We start from the raw sequence: 17,601 nt of genomic DNA on the forward strand, positions 1-17,601 counted from the left end.
ATGATAACACTATGCTGTTAAAATGATCTCAAGCATGCTGAGTTAGCTGAAGAAACAATATGCATGTTGCCAAAATCAAGGCAGTACTATTCTGAGCCTCCTTGCTAAGGTCCTCTAGCTCTCCTTGGTGGTCATGAAGAATACACTAGGAGAAGGGCTGGTGAAAATGTATAAATTACAGGGAAAGCAGAGGTCATTTGCAATTACCTAGAAGAGATTGCTCAAATTCTTGGTTATTTGGTTACTGACATCAGTCTTTGAGCTATAAAAAGTTTTGTTCAGCCAGGTGCACTGGTGCACACCTGTAGTCCCAGCTACTTGGGAGGCTGAGGCCAGAAGATTCCTTGAGCCCAGGAGTTTGAGTCCAGCAGAGGCAATGTAGACAGACACTGATTCTCAAAAAAAAAAAAAGTTGTGTTAATTATTTATTTGCATGTCACTGATATTTGTTGAGTATTGCTTTTTTCCTAGATATACATTTTAAGTAAAACCAGCATAAACCAGTACTAACTTTAGAACATTAGAAACCAAGGAAGTTTAGACAGAAGCCCTCCAACTCCAGTTTTTCAAAAAGCTATTGTTTTTTCTTAATTTTCCAATATTTTCTTAGGCAATTTTTCAAACATACAGTACAGTTGAAAGAATTACACAGTGATCACCCGTACACCCACCACATATATTTTATAATTTTTTTCTTCTTCACATGTAGGGAATTTGTTCATAGGGAGATGAGAAGTTTTGGGCCCCTCATCACAGTGACCCCGAATTCCTGTTGGGTGTGCTGTAAACAGAGGAGCCATTCTTTATAGCTCCTGCTCTGAGTTCACCACTAAGAAAGCTATTTTTGGGCGGCGCCTGTGGCTCAAGGAGTAGGGCGCCTGTCCCATATGCCGGAGGTGGCGGGTTCAAACCCAGCCCCAGCCAAAAAAAAAAAAGAAAGAAAGCTATTTTTAACATCATTTATCATTATGCTAAGCATTTTACAAAAATTATTTCATTAGTCCTCACAATAAGCTTGGAAAATGCTCTTACATATCGCCATTTGTAGAAGACAATGCTTCCTTGCTGATGTAACTGTCACATTATAAGTTACATACACTCAGCTGGAAAGTAACTAAGTTTGAGTATGAATATCGAGCTCCAAAGTTTGTGGTCTTTCGCCAGACCACGCAGCATCTCTGAGGATGACACGTAGCCTGAATAAGGAAACTGGCCCTCTATCCTCTAGTGCTTTTTTTCATCATTCTCCTCCCTGCCATTTTCCAAAAGTATGAATGAGAACAAGTTACAGCACACCAAAAATGGAAAAATTCAAGTCTTCTCTCTGAGTAGTCTTCAACTTCTACATGTAAATCACCATAAGATTTGGCTTCTCTTGCCCTCAAATACGAGAAAGTTCTCTCCTCAGTCACACACCAGAATTTGAATCAACTACTTGGTCCTAGACTGGTTTATTGCTGGGGAAGCTTTTAGGTTGACAACGGTGTTAACATATAGGAAATCACATTACCTCTCCCCTTCCATCTATAAGACAGAATTCCTTTTGTGCTGAACATATTTCCCAGGATTATGTGCAATCCTGTGGGTCTGCGTAAGGAGAGCACTGTAACTGCTCAACGGGGATGTGAATAGCCCTGGAAGATGACAAAGGAGGAGAAGAAGAGACCAGAGTCATTGTGCCCCAGATTTGCAAAGAAGTTAGGGGAGTTTGGAGAGTGAGAAAATGAAAGATTTGGGGAGCAGCTTGAACATAGATAAGAAACGGAGAGAGTTATGAAAAGAAAATTTTAAGACATTTTACTGAGTGGTATTAATATAATCCCAGCTCCTGAGTCATGTTCCTATACATCTACAAAAATATGTTAACTAATGTTCAACCAGTATTGGACTAGTATTTCCTCGCTAAGACTGGGCCACAAAGTAAATGGATTTTCTCAAGAACCATGACATTTTGAAATGTTTGCAAAGAGCCCAGTGCTGAGGCTTAGAAATCAATACCCCAAAGTGTGATGCTTGGGCATGCTGAGGACTTTCAACTAAAGAAGCAACCTCAGAACCAAGTTCTCTCTGACGTCTCTCTATCTTTCCCAGATCACAGGGAGGAGATTTCTCTGAAGTTTCTCTTACCTAACTAAGGGAAGCTCCTCCCAAAGGAAAGTGATTATCTTGAACCCTCATTCAAGAATCTACATTAACCAAAGAAGATTAACTCCTATAGACAGAGAAAAGACTAAAGGTCCCCTTGCCCAGGACAGCACACCCAGATGGTTTTCACCCATTCTTAGGGCTGCTACCTAAGGCTGTTAGCTGCATCTTAGACAAGTTCTGTTCACAGTGCAGTTCTTTCCTTTACCTTCCTATGACTTGGGTTACTGCTTCCCCCACCCCAAAACTGAAAACTCTATTTCTGTTGCCCAAAATGTCATTTAAGCTTCAACCATCTGGTCTTTCTTTAAGTCTCATAGTTTGTGAGACCCCCATGCACAAGCATGTCTAATAAGTTTGTATGAATTTTCTTCTGTTAAGTTATTATCAAGATTACTCAAGAGACTCAAATTATTGAACCTTCAGAGAGCGGAAGGAAAAGTCCTTTTGTCCCTACCCCAGAAAAACAAAAACAAAAGCAAAAAATGTGGTGAATATAACATGAGAGTCTGGAGTATGACTTCAGGAATTCTGGTTTTTTAGGGAAGAAGGAAGCCCAGTGGCATTTTGCAGGCTCTATGCCTGTTAAAAAAGGATTGGATTCACCTAGCAGCTGGGTGAACACTCCCCAGTTAGTCCTTGTGACAGCAGGGAGTGGAGAGGGTGGGGAAAAGCCTTCTACTTTCTAGGACCTTCTCTCTAGGTCTTCTTTTTGAGGCAAGAGAAAGAAACTTTCTAACTATCAACATTTCCTCAAAACATATCAAACCGTGGTAAAAATAGAGGCATGAGAATATTAACAAATTAATAGTATTTTATTGGCTCCATTCCTTACCCTTGCAGAAATCCTACCTCCTTTCAATTCTTCCTTAGTTATGTGGCTTTAAAATGTTGTTTTCTATAAGGCCTTGAAGAATCCCTCTTAGCCTCCACTGCCACCACCATTTTACTTCTCTCCAGTTCTGGGTCCCTATGGTGATAGGGACCATACATGAGTCATTACATGAGTCACCAAATGTGTAAATGATTTTCTGAAAACTGATCTTCTTTGCAAACACACGTTTAACAAGTATTTTCAACATATTTTTCAATCTATCTTCATTTATAGTTGATGAAAGAACATTTTTGATTGATTTTAATTTCACATGATGTACCAGATACAGGTAATTTCTAATAATATAGTCTTAACCATAAGGACTAGATTTATAAATTAACCATAAGGATGAGATTTATTTATGTCATTTCACAATAGATTCCAGAAATTGCAATAATTTCTATGTCTTAGTTTCCACGAGATAGATTCTAATGGCTTTCAAATAGTCACATATTTCTTACAAAAAGATGACCAGAAAAGTCATCATAGATTTCATTTGTATTTGGCAAGGATTTCTGAAGTCTTTCTTCTTAGCAAATAAATATTCCAGAAAATGCCTGAGTGGTCACAAATATTGGCTTTATCTGATCCGCTGCTTTAGAGTGAGCAATAGAGCTTGAGGTAAATGACTGAGTCGTTCTAACATTTTCCTTTCCATATCTTCTGGCAATATAAGAACACCACTTCTGGTTAATATCTACTAATAGTTTGAACTTGATATGTTGATTATAATCTAATAATATTTTATATAAAAACTTTCTAGTAACTAATGAGTAAATTTTAATAAAACCACTACTTCAACAAAAGGTACTTATTTAAGGTAACTACTAAGTTATATCACTTATGTAATATTTTGTTGTTTTTTTTTTTTAGGACACATTAAAATTTGCTTTAATACTTCTTTGGGGAAAAAATATCACACTTGTAGTGAATGAACAAGGAACATTTTTACACTATTATTTGTATCTACCATGCCATGAATTCATAGGGAAGAGGTTCCAGTAGCTCAGGGAGGCATCTTGCCATTAAATGTGACAAAGTGTTGATTGACTTTTGAATTCATGGGAAATAGGTTCCAGCACCTTGTATCACTGTTACATGGGGTCTATTGGTTATCCTGTGTGCTATGCTGTACACCTGTTATGCCATGAGATCATGGGGAATAAATAGGTTCTTGCACCTAAAAGCATGGATCCACTGGAACTCCTGTGTGCTATGTTATATGCTTATTATGCCATGAATTCACAGGGAATGGGTTCCAGGAGCTCAGGCTCCTTTCCGTTAGTTCTCACAAAGTGGGCTTCTCTGGGTGGCGCAGGCTGGCGCTTCAGTTGAACTCAGGTACCTTTCTCTTTGGCTTCCTTCTTTTTCTGATCATTTTCCTTCACGCATCTCAGGAAGCTATCTCAGTTCTTAGAGTGCTTAATATGCTCAATATGAACATTAATCCTCTTCACAAGGATCTTGCCCTTAACGTGTTTGTTTACAACATGCCAACAGCATGCTGGGTAACATTGTAGACTCTTCCAGTTTTGCCATGGTAACATTTGTGTGGCATGCCTTTTTGAACAGCACCCATTCCCTTGATGTCTACAGTATCACCTTTCTCGTAGATTCACATATATGTGGCCAAAGGAACAACTCCATGTTTTCTAAAAGGCCTAGAGAACATCTATCGGGTGCCTCTCCTCTTTCCCTTTGTGTTTGTCATTTTGGTGAATTACTGGAAAATGGTGTCTCCAGCAGAAAGGATATTTTGTTTTCTTGATTTAGTTTTAGTTTTAAAGCAACAAACAATTAAAAAAATACATTTCTATTTTAGAGATAGTACTCAAATTCAATGAAATATTTCACAGATGAACTAAAATTTGCCCTTAACAAACAAAAATATTACACAAATAAAAGCAAGTCGTGACATGAGATGGCAGAATTGGAGTAACTTAAATTCTGTTTTCATCATAAAATCACTGTGATATCATTATTCATTACACATCAAAATTTTAAATGCAGAAATATGAAGTACCACCAGCATCGAAGGGTTTATTATCAAAACAAACTTGTGCTAATAAAGTTTGAGTCTGTGTGTGTCAAAGGCTAACTAAGTAAATGGGAGCACTTTGAATTCATTTCTAGAAGAATACAATGCTTATTAAGGTTTCATGTGCTAATTTGAAGCTTACTTACATATTAAAACTCAACAGAAAATGCAGCAATTGTTTAGAATTTAGGTCAATGAAACATGTTTTTTATGTCTTTGGGGGGAAGGCAGTTTTATCACTGATGATGTTTACAATTGCAGAGAATGGGGATAATAAAAAGCAGACTAATACTTATTGGGCTTTATATTGTTCTTAAATTTTCTGGACAAGGCCCTGTCCCCCTTACTGCCCACGCTGTGGATGGACTGTGCCCTGGCCGGCCCTTCATAAGACACTGGTAAGCTTTGACCTTCAGTGTGTGTGCCTTAAGGATTTCTGCTGCAGGAAACTGAAGATAATTTTAAAATGAAAAATTATAATGCTTAAGTGTATGTAAAAGGTTTTTTTTAAAGGCTAGGAACAAGATAATAACTTAGTGATGAAAAAAATCAAAATAGGATATTATTGTTCTGGTCTTTAAGATTTTACTTATGGGGTGGTGCCTGTGGCTCAAAAGAGTAGGGTGCTGGTTTCAAACCCAGCCCCGGCCAAAAACTGCAAAAAAAAAAAAAAAAAGATTTTACTTATGAAAAATCTTTCTTGAGAGAAGAATCTTTAAAATATGTGTTGCAATCCTATGTAGATTTCAAAGCAAATGCTCCCTTTGACTCTCTAAGCATCATTCTTGAGTGTAAATGGGATGGTGTGGTCTAGAATTACCTTTAAGGCTCTTTCAGATCTAACAATCTGTGATATCTATTATGGCTTTTGTGAATGAAAAGAGCAAACCATCTCTCCTCTTTACCTCCCACAGTTCTCCTCTCTTTCCCACCCTCAAGGGTTTGCTTAGAGAGAAGATGAAACCCTCACATCTTTCTGCATTCTAATACTCTCCACACTGGAAAGATGTGAGGACCTGGACAAAGTAGTAAAGAAAAAACAAACAAGCAAACAAACCTTAAATACTAATGTACTTTTCACATCTTCACAAGCATAAGGGAGTCCATGGAGAGGTAGATGGCTCTGGACCCATTTTTTTTTTTTTTTTGAGACAGAGTCTCACTTTGTCACCCTTAGTAGAGTGCCATGGCATCACACAGTAACCTCCAACTCTTGGGCTTAAGTGATTCCCTTGCCTGAGTCTCCCAAGTAGCTGGGACTACAGGCACCTGCCACAATGTCTGGACCCATTTCTTATGCAATGGTAGATCTCAGGGCACAGTCTGAGGACAAAAATGGGAACTGACATTGTTCCACAAAAAAAATACCTATTGAGTGCTATCTCCTTTGTGAGAAGAAGCAGATTGAAATTATGTTGCATATGGAAAAATAAATTTTAACTATTTCTGAAAATTAAGTTTTGTCCTTTGAAAATTTGTGTGTGTGTGTCTGTGTTTATGCTATTGCTATGTAATAGATACCCACTGGATGCCTCAGAAGATGTGAAAGTGTCTTTCAAGGAGATTCTGATGGGGTTCAGACTTTGGTGCTAAAGCCTTCCTTCAACTGTCCTTTGAAGGTGACAGGATACTGCTCTTGACAGAATAACTTACTTTAGAAAATGTACTGCTGGAGAATGCTGGGTCCTACTGATTATTTGGGATGCCAGGTGAAAAAGAGACAACTCTAGGGTAAGACTGGATTTCAGGTGTGTAAACGTCTTTTATTTCTCTTTCCCATTTTCCTAACTTAAAAAAATTATGATATACATGTTGGAAGTCAGGAGTCACAGTTCCCTGAACCCAGCTGGCCTTGTTTGACTACTTAGGGAAACCAAAAAGTTCACCTGAGGCACAGAGGAATCAAAAGCGAAAATGGGTAGAAACCAAGATTAAAATTGGAACAGCGCAGGCAGCATGAATGGAAAGCAAAAGTAACTTTGCACAGGCTTTAGTATAACAAAGAGAAATTTTACTTAAGAACAAAGAGAAAGCTTAGAGCACTGCCAACAAGGGTTGGAAGTAGGTCTTTCTCATGAATGAGAAGAGAGAGACAGAGATGCAAAGGCTTCTGCAAAGTGTAGAGATAAAAATATCCTTTTCTTTCCATTTGAAATTGTTTCTAACTCTTTCATTGATCACTCTGTACCTCTAGGCACCTTCATTCTTTTCTATTGATCATTATCCTTTTCTATTGGCCATTGATTGCCTAGGTTACCTCATACTCACTTTCTTTTCCCTTTTTTGGTGAGACCTACTGATTGGTAATCTAACTGCTGAATGTTTTTATAGAACCTCCAGATGTCCTTATCAGGCTGGCCAGGCTTTCCTCCCATCCCCCTTCAGACCCCTTTCTTTGTTCCTTCTCCATACACAAAAGAAGTCAATAGATTAATGGACTTCATGTTCCCACCACCAGTTTACAAACTTTGGCCAATCTTACCCCATCCCTGCACATCTCCCACACATTACTTTAAAGTAAACTTCAGGGATCATATAATTTCATCCTCAACTAAAAAAATAATGACTTTTACATGATCACAATATTATTACCTCACTTCAACAAATTAATGATAATTCATCAACACCATTGTAGGACAGAAGAATGTGCCACTCCAAAATATTCCTTGTTTGGCTTAAGGATTGTTTTAAGAAATAACAGGGCAGCACCCATAACTCAGTGTGTAGGGCGCCATCCACATACACCCAGGCTGGCGGGTTCGAACCTGGCCTGGGCCAGCTAAACAGCAATAACAACTATAACAAAAAAATAGCTGGGCATTGTGTTGGGTTCCTGTAGTCCCAGCTACTTGGGAGGCTGAGGCAAGAGACTCGCGTAAGCCCAAGAGTTGGAGGTTGCTGTGAGCTGTGACGCCATAGCACTCTAATGAGGGCAACATAATGAGATTCTGTTTCAAAAAAAAAAAGAAAGAAAGAAAAGAAAAAAGAAACAACATTCACAGATGAAACTCTAGAAAGAAAGTAGAACTTACCATTTCATTAAGAGAAATTTACATTATAAAGAAAATATCCCATTCATAAGAGAGTCTTTCTCAGGAAAAGAAGAATGACAAAATCCCCCCAAATTCTTATCATAGAAGAGTCACTGACTTTGAGAAGGAACGGGGACTCCACTTAGGAGAATTCTGCCCCCTAAACATGGAAATTAAGGAGAAATCTTCAGTCCCTTCAACAGAATTTACCCTTGAAAAGTGAATGGGCAGGAAACCTGAAGAGCAGGAAGATAGTAATAACAATGATCCTCCTTGCCAGCCAGATTCAAGAGGTGTCAGGGTTCTCCACAGAAACCAAAGGTGGCATCCTAACACATGTTCTTGAGCTGTTTTTCAGAAACCCCCGCCAGATGGAAAATGCAGATAAAGGGGAACCAAAAAATTGATTCTTTGTTCTAAGTTTCTCCCTGAGGAGCCTGAAGACAGTCACACCCACCTCAACATTCCTTTTGGTTAATCAAAGAATCCTTGAATCCACTTATGGTCTGCAGACTACCTCCCCTCAACTTCAGAATATCCTACCTTTTTATGCCAGACCAATGTATAACCTTCATGCATTAATACCTGATTTTGCCTGCAACTTTCTGCCTTTAAAAATTCTTGCATATAAGCCATTGAAGAGTTTGAGTTTGAACCATTTGCTGCCTATACTCCTTTCTGGGTGCCATGTCATGAAAGCTTTTTTTGTCCTGTTACAACTCTTGGCTACAGCATCTGATTTTGCTCTACTGGGCAAGTGGATCCCAGTTTTGTTTGGTAACATCTTGAATCTGCATGACCAGCCTAACCCATGTTTACCATGCTTTTCCCAGTTAACTCCCTGTAATTGGTCACCCCAAGATGCTTCCTTCTTTAACTCAGCAGAAGATGTATTTAAACCTGAATTCAGAGGCACCTTTTTTTTTTTATTCTTACTTTGTTGTCCTCCGTAGAGTGCCGTGGTGTCATCATAAATCACAGCAACCTCAAACTCTTGGGCTCAAGAGATCCTCTTGCCTCAGCCTCCTGAGTAGCTGGGACTACAGGTGCCTGTCACAACACCCAGCTAGTTGTTTTGTTTTTTGGTTTTTTTTTTTTTTTTTTTTTTTTGCAGTTTTGGCCGGGGTGCTGGGCTTGAACCCGCCACCCCTGGTATATGGGGCTGGCACTCTACTCCTTGAGCCACAGGCGCCACCCCACCCAGCTAGTTTTTCCTAATTTTAGGAGAGATAGGGTCGTGCTCTTGCTCACGCTGATATCAAACTTCTGAGCTCAAGTGATCCTCTCATTTTGGCCTCCCAGAATGCTAGGATTACAGGTACAAATCTCACCTTTTTGAGATTTACTCATTTCCCTCCTTTCTCTTATGGATATAAGAAGTATACAGGCTAACAAGCATTTGTTTTCCTCTTCTTAATCTGTCTTTTGTTATAGAAGTGTGTTCCAGTTAAGACGTCATAATAGTAGAAAGTTATTTTTTCTTCCTTATACCAACAAAGTGTTCACATTTTCAATTATACCGTGACTGTCTCTTTGTTACATTTTTTTTTTTTTTGGTATCAAGATCCAAATAAGGTCCATAAAATGTAAATTGTTGCTCCTTCTTATGTCTCTTCTAATTTATAGGTTTTCTTTCCATCTCTTCTCTCCCATTAGGGTGGGTTTTCTCCTTTTCTTTCTCTTTTCTTTTCCTTCTCCCTCCCTTCCTCCCTCCCTTCCTCCCTCTCTCCCTCCCTTCCCCCTTCCCTTCCTTTCTTCCTTCTTCTCTTCCTTCCTTCCTTCCCTCCTCTCTTTCTCTCTCTTTCCTTTCTTTCTCTGTTACCCAAGCTAGAGTACAGTGGCTGGACTATTACTCCTGGCTTTATTTAACCAGTCTTGCCTCAACCTCCCAAAGTGCTGGGATTACAGGCATGAGCCACTGAGCCTGGCCAGGGATGGGTTTTCTTAAATGAAGATAGAGATTTGCATTGAAGAAGCATACATAAAGGCAACAATATCTAAGAATTATAAGTATACTAACAATTACTTGATACAACATGTACTTTTGCCAATGGTATATGAAGTAATTTACACACAATACTGTGAGTTAGGTACTACTATTTTCTAATTTTGAAATTGAGGAATTCGGGCACAGAAAAATACAGTAACTTTCTCTAAGACACGTAGTTTGTAAATGGTGTGTCATGATTTAAATCCAGCTCTTAATCATACACTGCTTTTTAACAGCTAACATTTATGTAGCACTTGCTAGTGCCAGGCACTATTTTAAGTGCTTTATTTGAATTAACTCATTAAAGCCTCACAACACCCCTGTGAGATCAATAGGATCATGGTCCTGGTTTTATAGAGGAGTGAGCCAAGACACAGCCTTTAAGCCCTCCCTCCAGTCTCTGAGATTGCATAACTAACAAACAGTAGAGCTGAGATTTAAAACCCATATGGTTCCTGCCACAACCTGGGCTCTTAAACACTAACATACTTTGCTTTCCCTGAGAGTGGTACATTGTCAAAGAGCTGGAAAACTTGAGTTAGAATCTGGAGAATGTCTGAAGAGACCCAATATGAAGTTTAATTTTGGAGCTTTCTCTCGGGTTATAATAGAAAGACTTGACTTTAACAAACAGCTTACAAACCTTCCCTCCTAACTTGCAGTTTTCTTTAGTTAGGTCTGAGAAAAGTGGTCTGGGGCCTGGACAGTCAAGTGAGCCATCACCAAGACTCACGTGAAGGCAATAAAACTGTGAACAGGATCATGAAATGTAGGATCCCTTCCCGGATGGGCCAGGATATAGAGAAGGACCTGGGGAAAGCAGCTTCTAGATGGACCACTAGGAGGAGGCTTATTAGATAGTTAGGAACAGCTCTCCTGGGAAAGAGGACAAGGCGGGAGCAGGCCTCCATCTTGGCGTCTCCCACCTTAATTTTGTCAAGAGCGATAGTTCACAGTTGGAGAGGAGGGACCATCCTACCAATCTATCAATCAGAGCTTAGCGAGCCAGCTGCAAAAGGATGTAGAAGATGATTCTCTAGCCTAGCAACAGGTACAATAAAATCTTGAAGGGAACCTAGAGCACCCTTAAGACTAATTATTATGTCATTAGCTTTAATCTACATTGTGCTCTACATGCCCTCACCGGGCTCTCAGAGAGGCTCATGGGATGTCCGCAAGTGCAGTGAGACTCCAGTTTCAAGGTGACCTCTGAACCTGAGGTAGGCCTGATCTAGACAGTATAAAAGAGAATCAGAGGTCACAACCCAATGCATTTTCTTTGGTGGGGCAATGAGTGGGACAATGAGGCCCTGTTCGCTGTCTGTGGTGACCATATCCTGCCCTGTAAACTCTCTTAATCTTTCTCAACAAACTTTGTTTCATGTTTGCCTTACTTTGGAGTGTCTGGTCATTCTTCGACCAGCAGCACTGCGAGAACTGCCTGAAACCCAACAGATTCAGGAGACTTACTCACCCTGGCCCCAAAATTCTAGAGGTGGCTCTTGCAGAGGAATGAGAGGGGCTGACATTCATGTTATACCCTTTGTTGCCCAGCTCAGACTAGTTCATCTTAGGACCTAATTTCTTCCTACTACAGTGTATAGAAAGGAACAATTTTTTTTAACCCTTCATAGTTCTTAACTGGAACTTCCTACAACAAAAGACACATTAAATAAAGAAAAATAAACAGAAGTTTGCTTAACATGTATGCCTCCTGTATACATGGGTGAGGATATCAAGGAAATCCCACAGAGCAATTTTCCAAGAGTAGATGTCAAAGAAGAAGTTCAAACTTTAGGTTTAAATACCATCATTTACTGAAACAAAGGAGGTGGGGAAAGGCTAATTATCGTTGTGGAAAGATGGTCAAGAAAAGTACAGTAGACAAGAGTAAGATTTGTTCAATAGACATAAATCAGTGCCTTCTCCTTCCATAAGAATCTCTAGCACTTTCATCATCCTTCTTTTCTGGTGTACAGAAGAGGGAGATACCTTCACAAATGGAGATTTCCTTTATAAATGTAAATTTCTCTTACAAAAGGGTAAAATGTACTCTTCTTGTTTTCAGAGCTTCTCCTGTGTCTGCAGTTTCTTAAAATAACCAGCTCAAAATATTCCTTATGCCAAAAGGGAATATTTTGGGTGGCATATTCTGGTCTCCTAGTCTAGCTATTTTTTGGAGTGGTGCGCCGTGAACCATCCTCAGTAGACACTTCATCATTCAAAGGGAGACTTTGGAAACAATGCAATCATTCTCAATCTTATTCTTTTGGTAAGTCCATACTAAACATGAGTACAAGATCTGTGTTTTTAGTGTGCTCTTGGCTGAAGAATGTTCAGATATCCTAAAGTAAGGCAAGTGTGAAACAAAGTTCATTGAGGAAGAAAAAGATAGGTTTACAGAGCAAGAGCAAGATATAAGTTTATAGAGAAAGATACATTTGTCATAGATTAAAAACAGGCACCCTTGTTGTGACAAAAATTGGGCCCAACTTGAGGTTCAGCGGGTCACCTTGGAACCACTGAGTCTTACTGTGAGCCTCTCTGAAAGCCTATGGGGGAAGGGATAAACTACAATGTAGAATTAAACTAATGACTTGATAATTAGTCTTAAAGTTATTCTAGGTCACCTTCTAGACTCAATTGTACTTATGCTACTTGGCCCCTGGACTAGGGAGTCCTCTGTATCCTTTTACAGTGGCATACTAAGTTCTCATTGGTAGATTGGGAGGATGTTCCCTCCTCCCCTAGATGTGGGCACTCTCTTGAATAGGGTTGAGGTGGGGCAGCACCAAGGTGGGGGACCGCGGGCCTATCCTTGTCCTTTTTTCCTAGGAGAGCCAGAATCCTAACTATCTAGCTAACACTTGCACAGAGATTATCTGAGAACATCACTTTTTCTTGGTATGAAAGGGAAGAACTGTCAAGTCCACAATTTTATCACTGTCCCATACATTGAATTTTCCTTTCTTTCATTTTTTTATCTCCATTTTTCCCTTGCATTTTGAGTACTTATAAAGACTTTTATCAGCAGACAATGGCTGAACTCATGCCCTTAGAATCTCTAAGTAATCAGGCTTAGTCCAAGCAAACCTCAGCCATTATTTTACATTATAGCAGAGTAGCTGAGAGGGAGAAATACCCTCCTGTTGCAGAAGGAATGGCCTGAAAAAAAAATGGCAAAAACTTTTGGGGAACTGAAACCTCCTGTCTCAGGCCAGTGGTTGGGAGGAGCAGAGAATGTTTCTTGTTCTTTTTGCCACAGTAGATAACTGGAGATGGAATTAATCCAGGTGGAGGTCACAGACTGTCTTAGCCAAAGATTTGATGAATTGGAGCAGAGGCCATGAGATTGTCTTGGACCAAGATAGGATTATGGAATCAGAACATTTAAAAGCTCTGAGATTCTTCTCAGAAGTAGGGATTTGAATTTTGAGACCTTTGTCTGCCATTTTTCTCCTTTGCTGGCAAAGTAACAAACTTCTCTTCTCTTCAAATTGCTTGTTCCTTTTTAACTGATGCAGCTTCGGGGGACAAATGCTGAACTTTCTGTAACACTCAGAGAGTAGAGGAGATTTATTTCAGTCCTAGAACCTGGTCTCCTTGTACAGATGTTAGAAAAATCTGGAGCCTTCTAGGAAAAAAGCATCATCAATGTTCCTGAGAAAAAAGTAATACATATTTAATTAAGCTGAAACTATTAAAAGATAGTTTTCTCAAAATTGAAATTATGACTCTCATACAAATATGAAATGAACAAGTGCCAAGATTTTATAAAATTCTTTCATTAATGTGGAAACCAGTAAAATGTTAAAACATGTTGAAAGAAAAAATCAGAAACACAGACACATATATAGGTAATCAGAAAGGATGAAATGAAATTGCTAATAGATTCAAAATTTGCTAATAGGCCAATAAAATGTAATGGTTAGAGTCATCATTTCTACAGGGGAAAATCAAATAGATCTCCATTGGACAAAATTTATTTGCATCTCTGTGGGTAAGGATCATTTGCATTGCCATCAGTTTTCTGCTACTCACAGAGTTGTAAAATAGCCTAGCGTTAAAGGCAGTAAAAGGCACAGGAACCCTATACAATCAGAAAAGCCTCTAGAGTCTTCCAGAGGAGGCATACCTTTTCACTGAAAGTAATCTTTTACCCATTTCAAAGTCTTTCACAATCTCTCCTGAGAGATTTATACTTTTATCAAGTACAGCAACCAGGAAGGTGATTTTGTGAATAGAGTGCTTAAAACAGTAATAACGTTTACAAAGGATCTGTTAGCCAGTTACCACTTTCCTACCCTACCTTTTTTTCTTACCTGAATGTGTCTTTGTGTTTCATTATGGAAGATTTGGGTACTGAAGTAATGCAGAAAACTATAATATTGCATCCAATAAAACCCGTCTTGAAAAAAGTGAATGAATTGTTTGCCATATTTCTGTCAACGGAAAAGAAGCCATACTCAGTAAAATAATTTAAGGAGGTCTATTCTGAACCAAATTTGAGGACCATGATTCGGAGCCATACCCAAGAAGCCTTGAGCACATGGACTTAAGATGGTGGGGTTACAGTTTGGTTTTATACATTTTAGGGAGGCAGAGAGTACAGATGAGATCATAAATCAATACGTGGAAAATATACATTGGTCTTACCAAAAAAATGTGGGACATCTGGAAGCAGGGAGCTTACAGATTATAGGTGGGTTTAAAGATTCTTTAACTGGGCTCAGCACGCGTAGATCAATGGTTAGGGCGCCAGCCATATGCACCGGGGTTGGTGGGTTCAAACCCAGCCTGGGCCTGCTAAACAACAATAACAACAACAACAACAACAAAAAAAAAAAATAGCTGGGCATTGTGGTGGGAGCCTGTAGTCTCAGCTACTTGGGAGGCTGAGGCAAAAGAATTGCCTTAAGCCCAAGAGTTTGAGGTTGCTGTGAGCTGTGATGCCACAGCACTCTACCAAGGGCGGCATAGTGAAGACTCTGTCTCAAAAAAAAAAAAAAAAGATTCTTTAGTTGATAATTGGCTAAAAGAGTTAGGTGGCTGTATAAAAGACCAGGAGTCAGCGGAAAATGAATGCTTAAGGTAAAGAGTCTGTTAATTAGAGACAAAGTGCCAACATACTTGTTTATTGTGTATATTGAGACCTGCAGGTAGGTCTTGCATAGCCTTAGGCCTGTTAGTGAGTCACAGAGGACATCTCTAAGAAGGCAGGAGACAAGGAGGCATATCTGATCTCCTTTCACAGGCTAGCAACTCAGTCAGCCACTGAGGGAGGAGCCTTCAGATTTTATTTTAGTTCACATTTCTATTAACAAGGACTTTACTTTTAACACTTTTTAAAAACCTATGGAAAGTTGATCAACTATCCTGACTCCTTTGTTGCTTGCACTGTCTCAAAATCAGGGAAACCAAGGCAGTTTCTCAGCATACTTTATATTCATTAAGTTGCACTGACATTTGCAATATCCAACTTTAAGATAAAAATTTGGGTAGGGTGCCGGCCACATACATCGAGGCTGGTGGGTTCCAACCCAGCCTGGCCAGCTAAAACAACAGTGGCAACTACAACTAAAAAATAACCAGGCATTGTGGTGGGCACCTATAGTCCTAGCTACTTAAGAGAATCGCTTAAGCCTAAGACTTAGAGGTTGCTGCGAGCTGTGACACTACGGCACTCTATCCAGAGCAACAGCTTGAGACTCTGTCTCAAAAAAAAAAATAAATAACATAAAATAAAATAAAATTTGAGGCCAGGTGTAGTGGTTCACACCAGTAATCCTAGCACTCTGGGAGGCTGAGGTGGGAGGATCCCTTAAGCTCAAGAGTTCAAGACCAGCCTGAGCAAGAGTGAGATCCTTTCTCTACTAAAAATAGAAAAAAAATGCCAAATGTGGTGGTGGGCACCTGTAATCCCATCTACCCGGCAGGCAAAAATGAGAGAACACCTTGAGCCCAGGAGTTTGAGGTTGCTGTGAGCGAGGCTAAGGCCATGGTACTCTAGTCTGGGCAATAAAGTGAGACTGTATCTCAAAAATTAAAAATGTAAAAAAGATAAAAATATTGACCAGTAGGTACTCTATTGGTCTGGTAAACTCACTCTCTTCCTTTTCATTTTAATGACAGAGCTCATTGCTGGCATGTAAAAACTAACCCTTGAAGTTATACACGTTAACCCTGACATCTCTTCCCAGACTCCAGGCACTGATCACAGATTGGTTTTTTTCAACATCTGGCTCCTGACATGCTCTGGCCAGTGTTCTCTCTTACTGACTCAATGCTTGAATTGTTCCAGCCAATACCTGTTTCTCCCACTCATCTGGATATTCTTTCCCATGCCAGGAGCTAGAAATTTTCAGGATCACAGTGTTAGAGTCTCCAGGAATTTCCCTTTGCTCAGGGGCAAGGATGGTGACCAGTAACAGTCAAATATCAAAATCCACGCCCATCAGGAATGATTATCCAAACAAAAGTGAGCAAAAGATATCAAAACTTCAAATAGCAGCAGGAAGAGCCTGCCAGAAGTAATTCTTAAATGAAAGTAAAGAGGATATTATCTCCAACACAAAACTAGAAAATACTAAAATAAGATACCCAATGCCAATTATGGTGTGGTCGTATACATTACTAAAGCTGGGAAATTAAATGGCTTTATAAGCAAGAACCTTAGAATATTATACCTTTTGATCCAACATTATTCCCCATCTTCTGGGGAATAATTAAAAATAACGTAAACCAATAACAATCTATCTGGGAGGAAAAAAAAAAAACCTCAAGAAAGCAATCCCATTTATGATAGCATTTTAAAATATAAAACATAGTAAAAGTTAATCAAAGAGGTGAAAAATACATACACTGAAAATCATAGAACATTGATAAAAGAAATTAAAGAAGACACAAATAAATGGAAAGATATCCAGTGATGAGCTGGGCATGGTGGCACATACCTATAGTTCCAGCTACTCAGGAGGCTGAAGTGGGAAGATTGCTTGAGCCTAGAAATTTGAATCCAGCCTGGGCAATATAGTGAGACCTCATCTCTACAAATAAACAAATAAGAAACGATATCCCATGATCATGGATTAGAAGATTAATACCGTTAAAATTTTATACTACCCAAAGCAATCTGCAGATTCAATGTAATCCCTATCAAAATTAGAATAAACAATTGTAAAATTCTTAATGAATTAAAAAAAAAAAACACCAAAACTTAATAACCCAAACAGTCTAAAGAAAAAGGAATAAATTTAGAGGCATCATACTTCCTGATTTTAAATTGTATTACAATGTTTCAGTAATCAAAATAGTATGGTATAACACTAAACACAGATACATAGAAAAATGGAACAGAAGTAAACTCAAGCACATACAGTCAATTGATTTTCGACAGAGATACCAAAAATATGCCATGGCAAAAAAGACTTCAATAAGGGATGTTGAGGAGGCTGAATCAACTCAAAAGGGATTAAAGACTTAAATATAAGACCTAAAACTGTAAAATTCCTAGAAGAAAACA

The 17,601-nt window shown here is 39.0% G+C and overlaps 1 non-coding gene across 1 annotated transcript; it reads right to left on the reverse strand.

Annotated features, from left to right (window-relative positions):
* Positions 1–701: 701 nt before the first annotated feature.
* LOC128593386 (small nucleolar RNA SNORA11) lies at positions 702–830 on the reverse strand. Its single transcript, XR_008382348.1, has one exon. It is a non-coding gene; the product is annotated as a small nucleolar RNA SNORA11 (small nucleolar RNA).
* Positions 831–17,601: the final 16,771 nt, after the last annotated feature.

Source organism: Nycticebus coucang, chromosome 1 (genome assembly GCF_027406575.1).
Source record: "Nycticebus coucang isolate mNycCou1 chromosome 1, mNycCou1.pri, whole genome shotgun sequence".
NCBI lineage: Eukaryota > Metazoa > Chordata > Mammalia > Primates > Lorisidae > Nycticebus > Nycticebus coucang.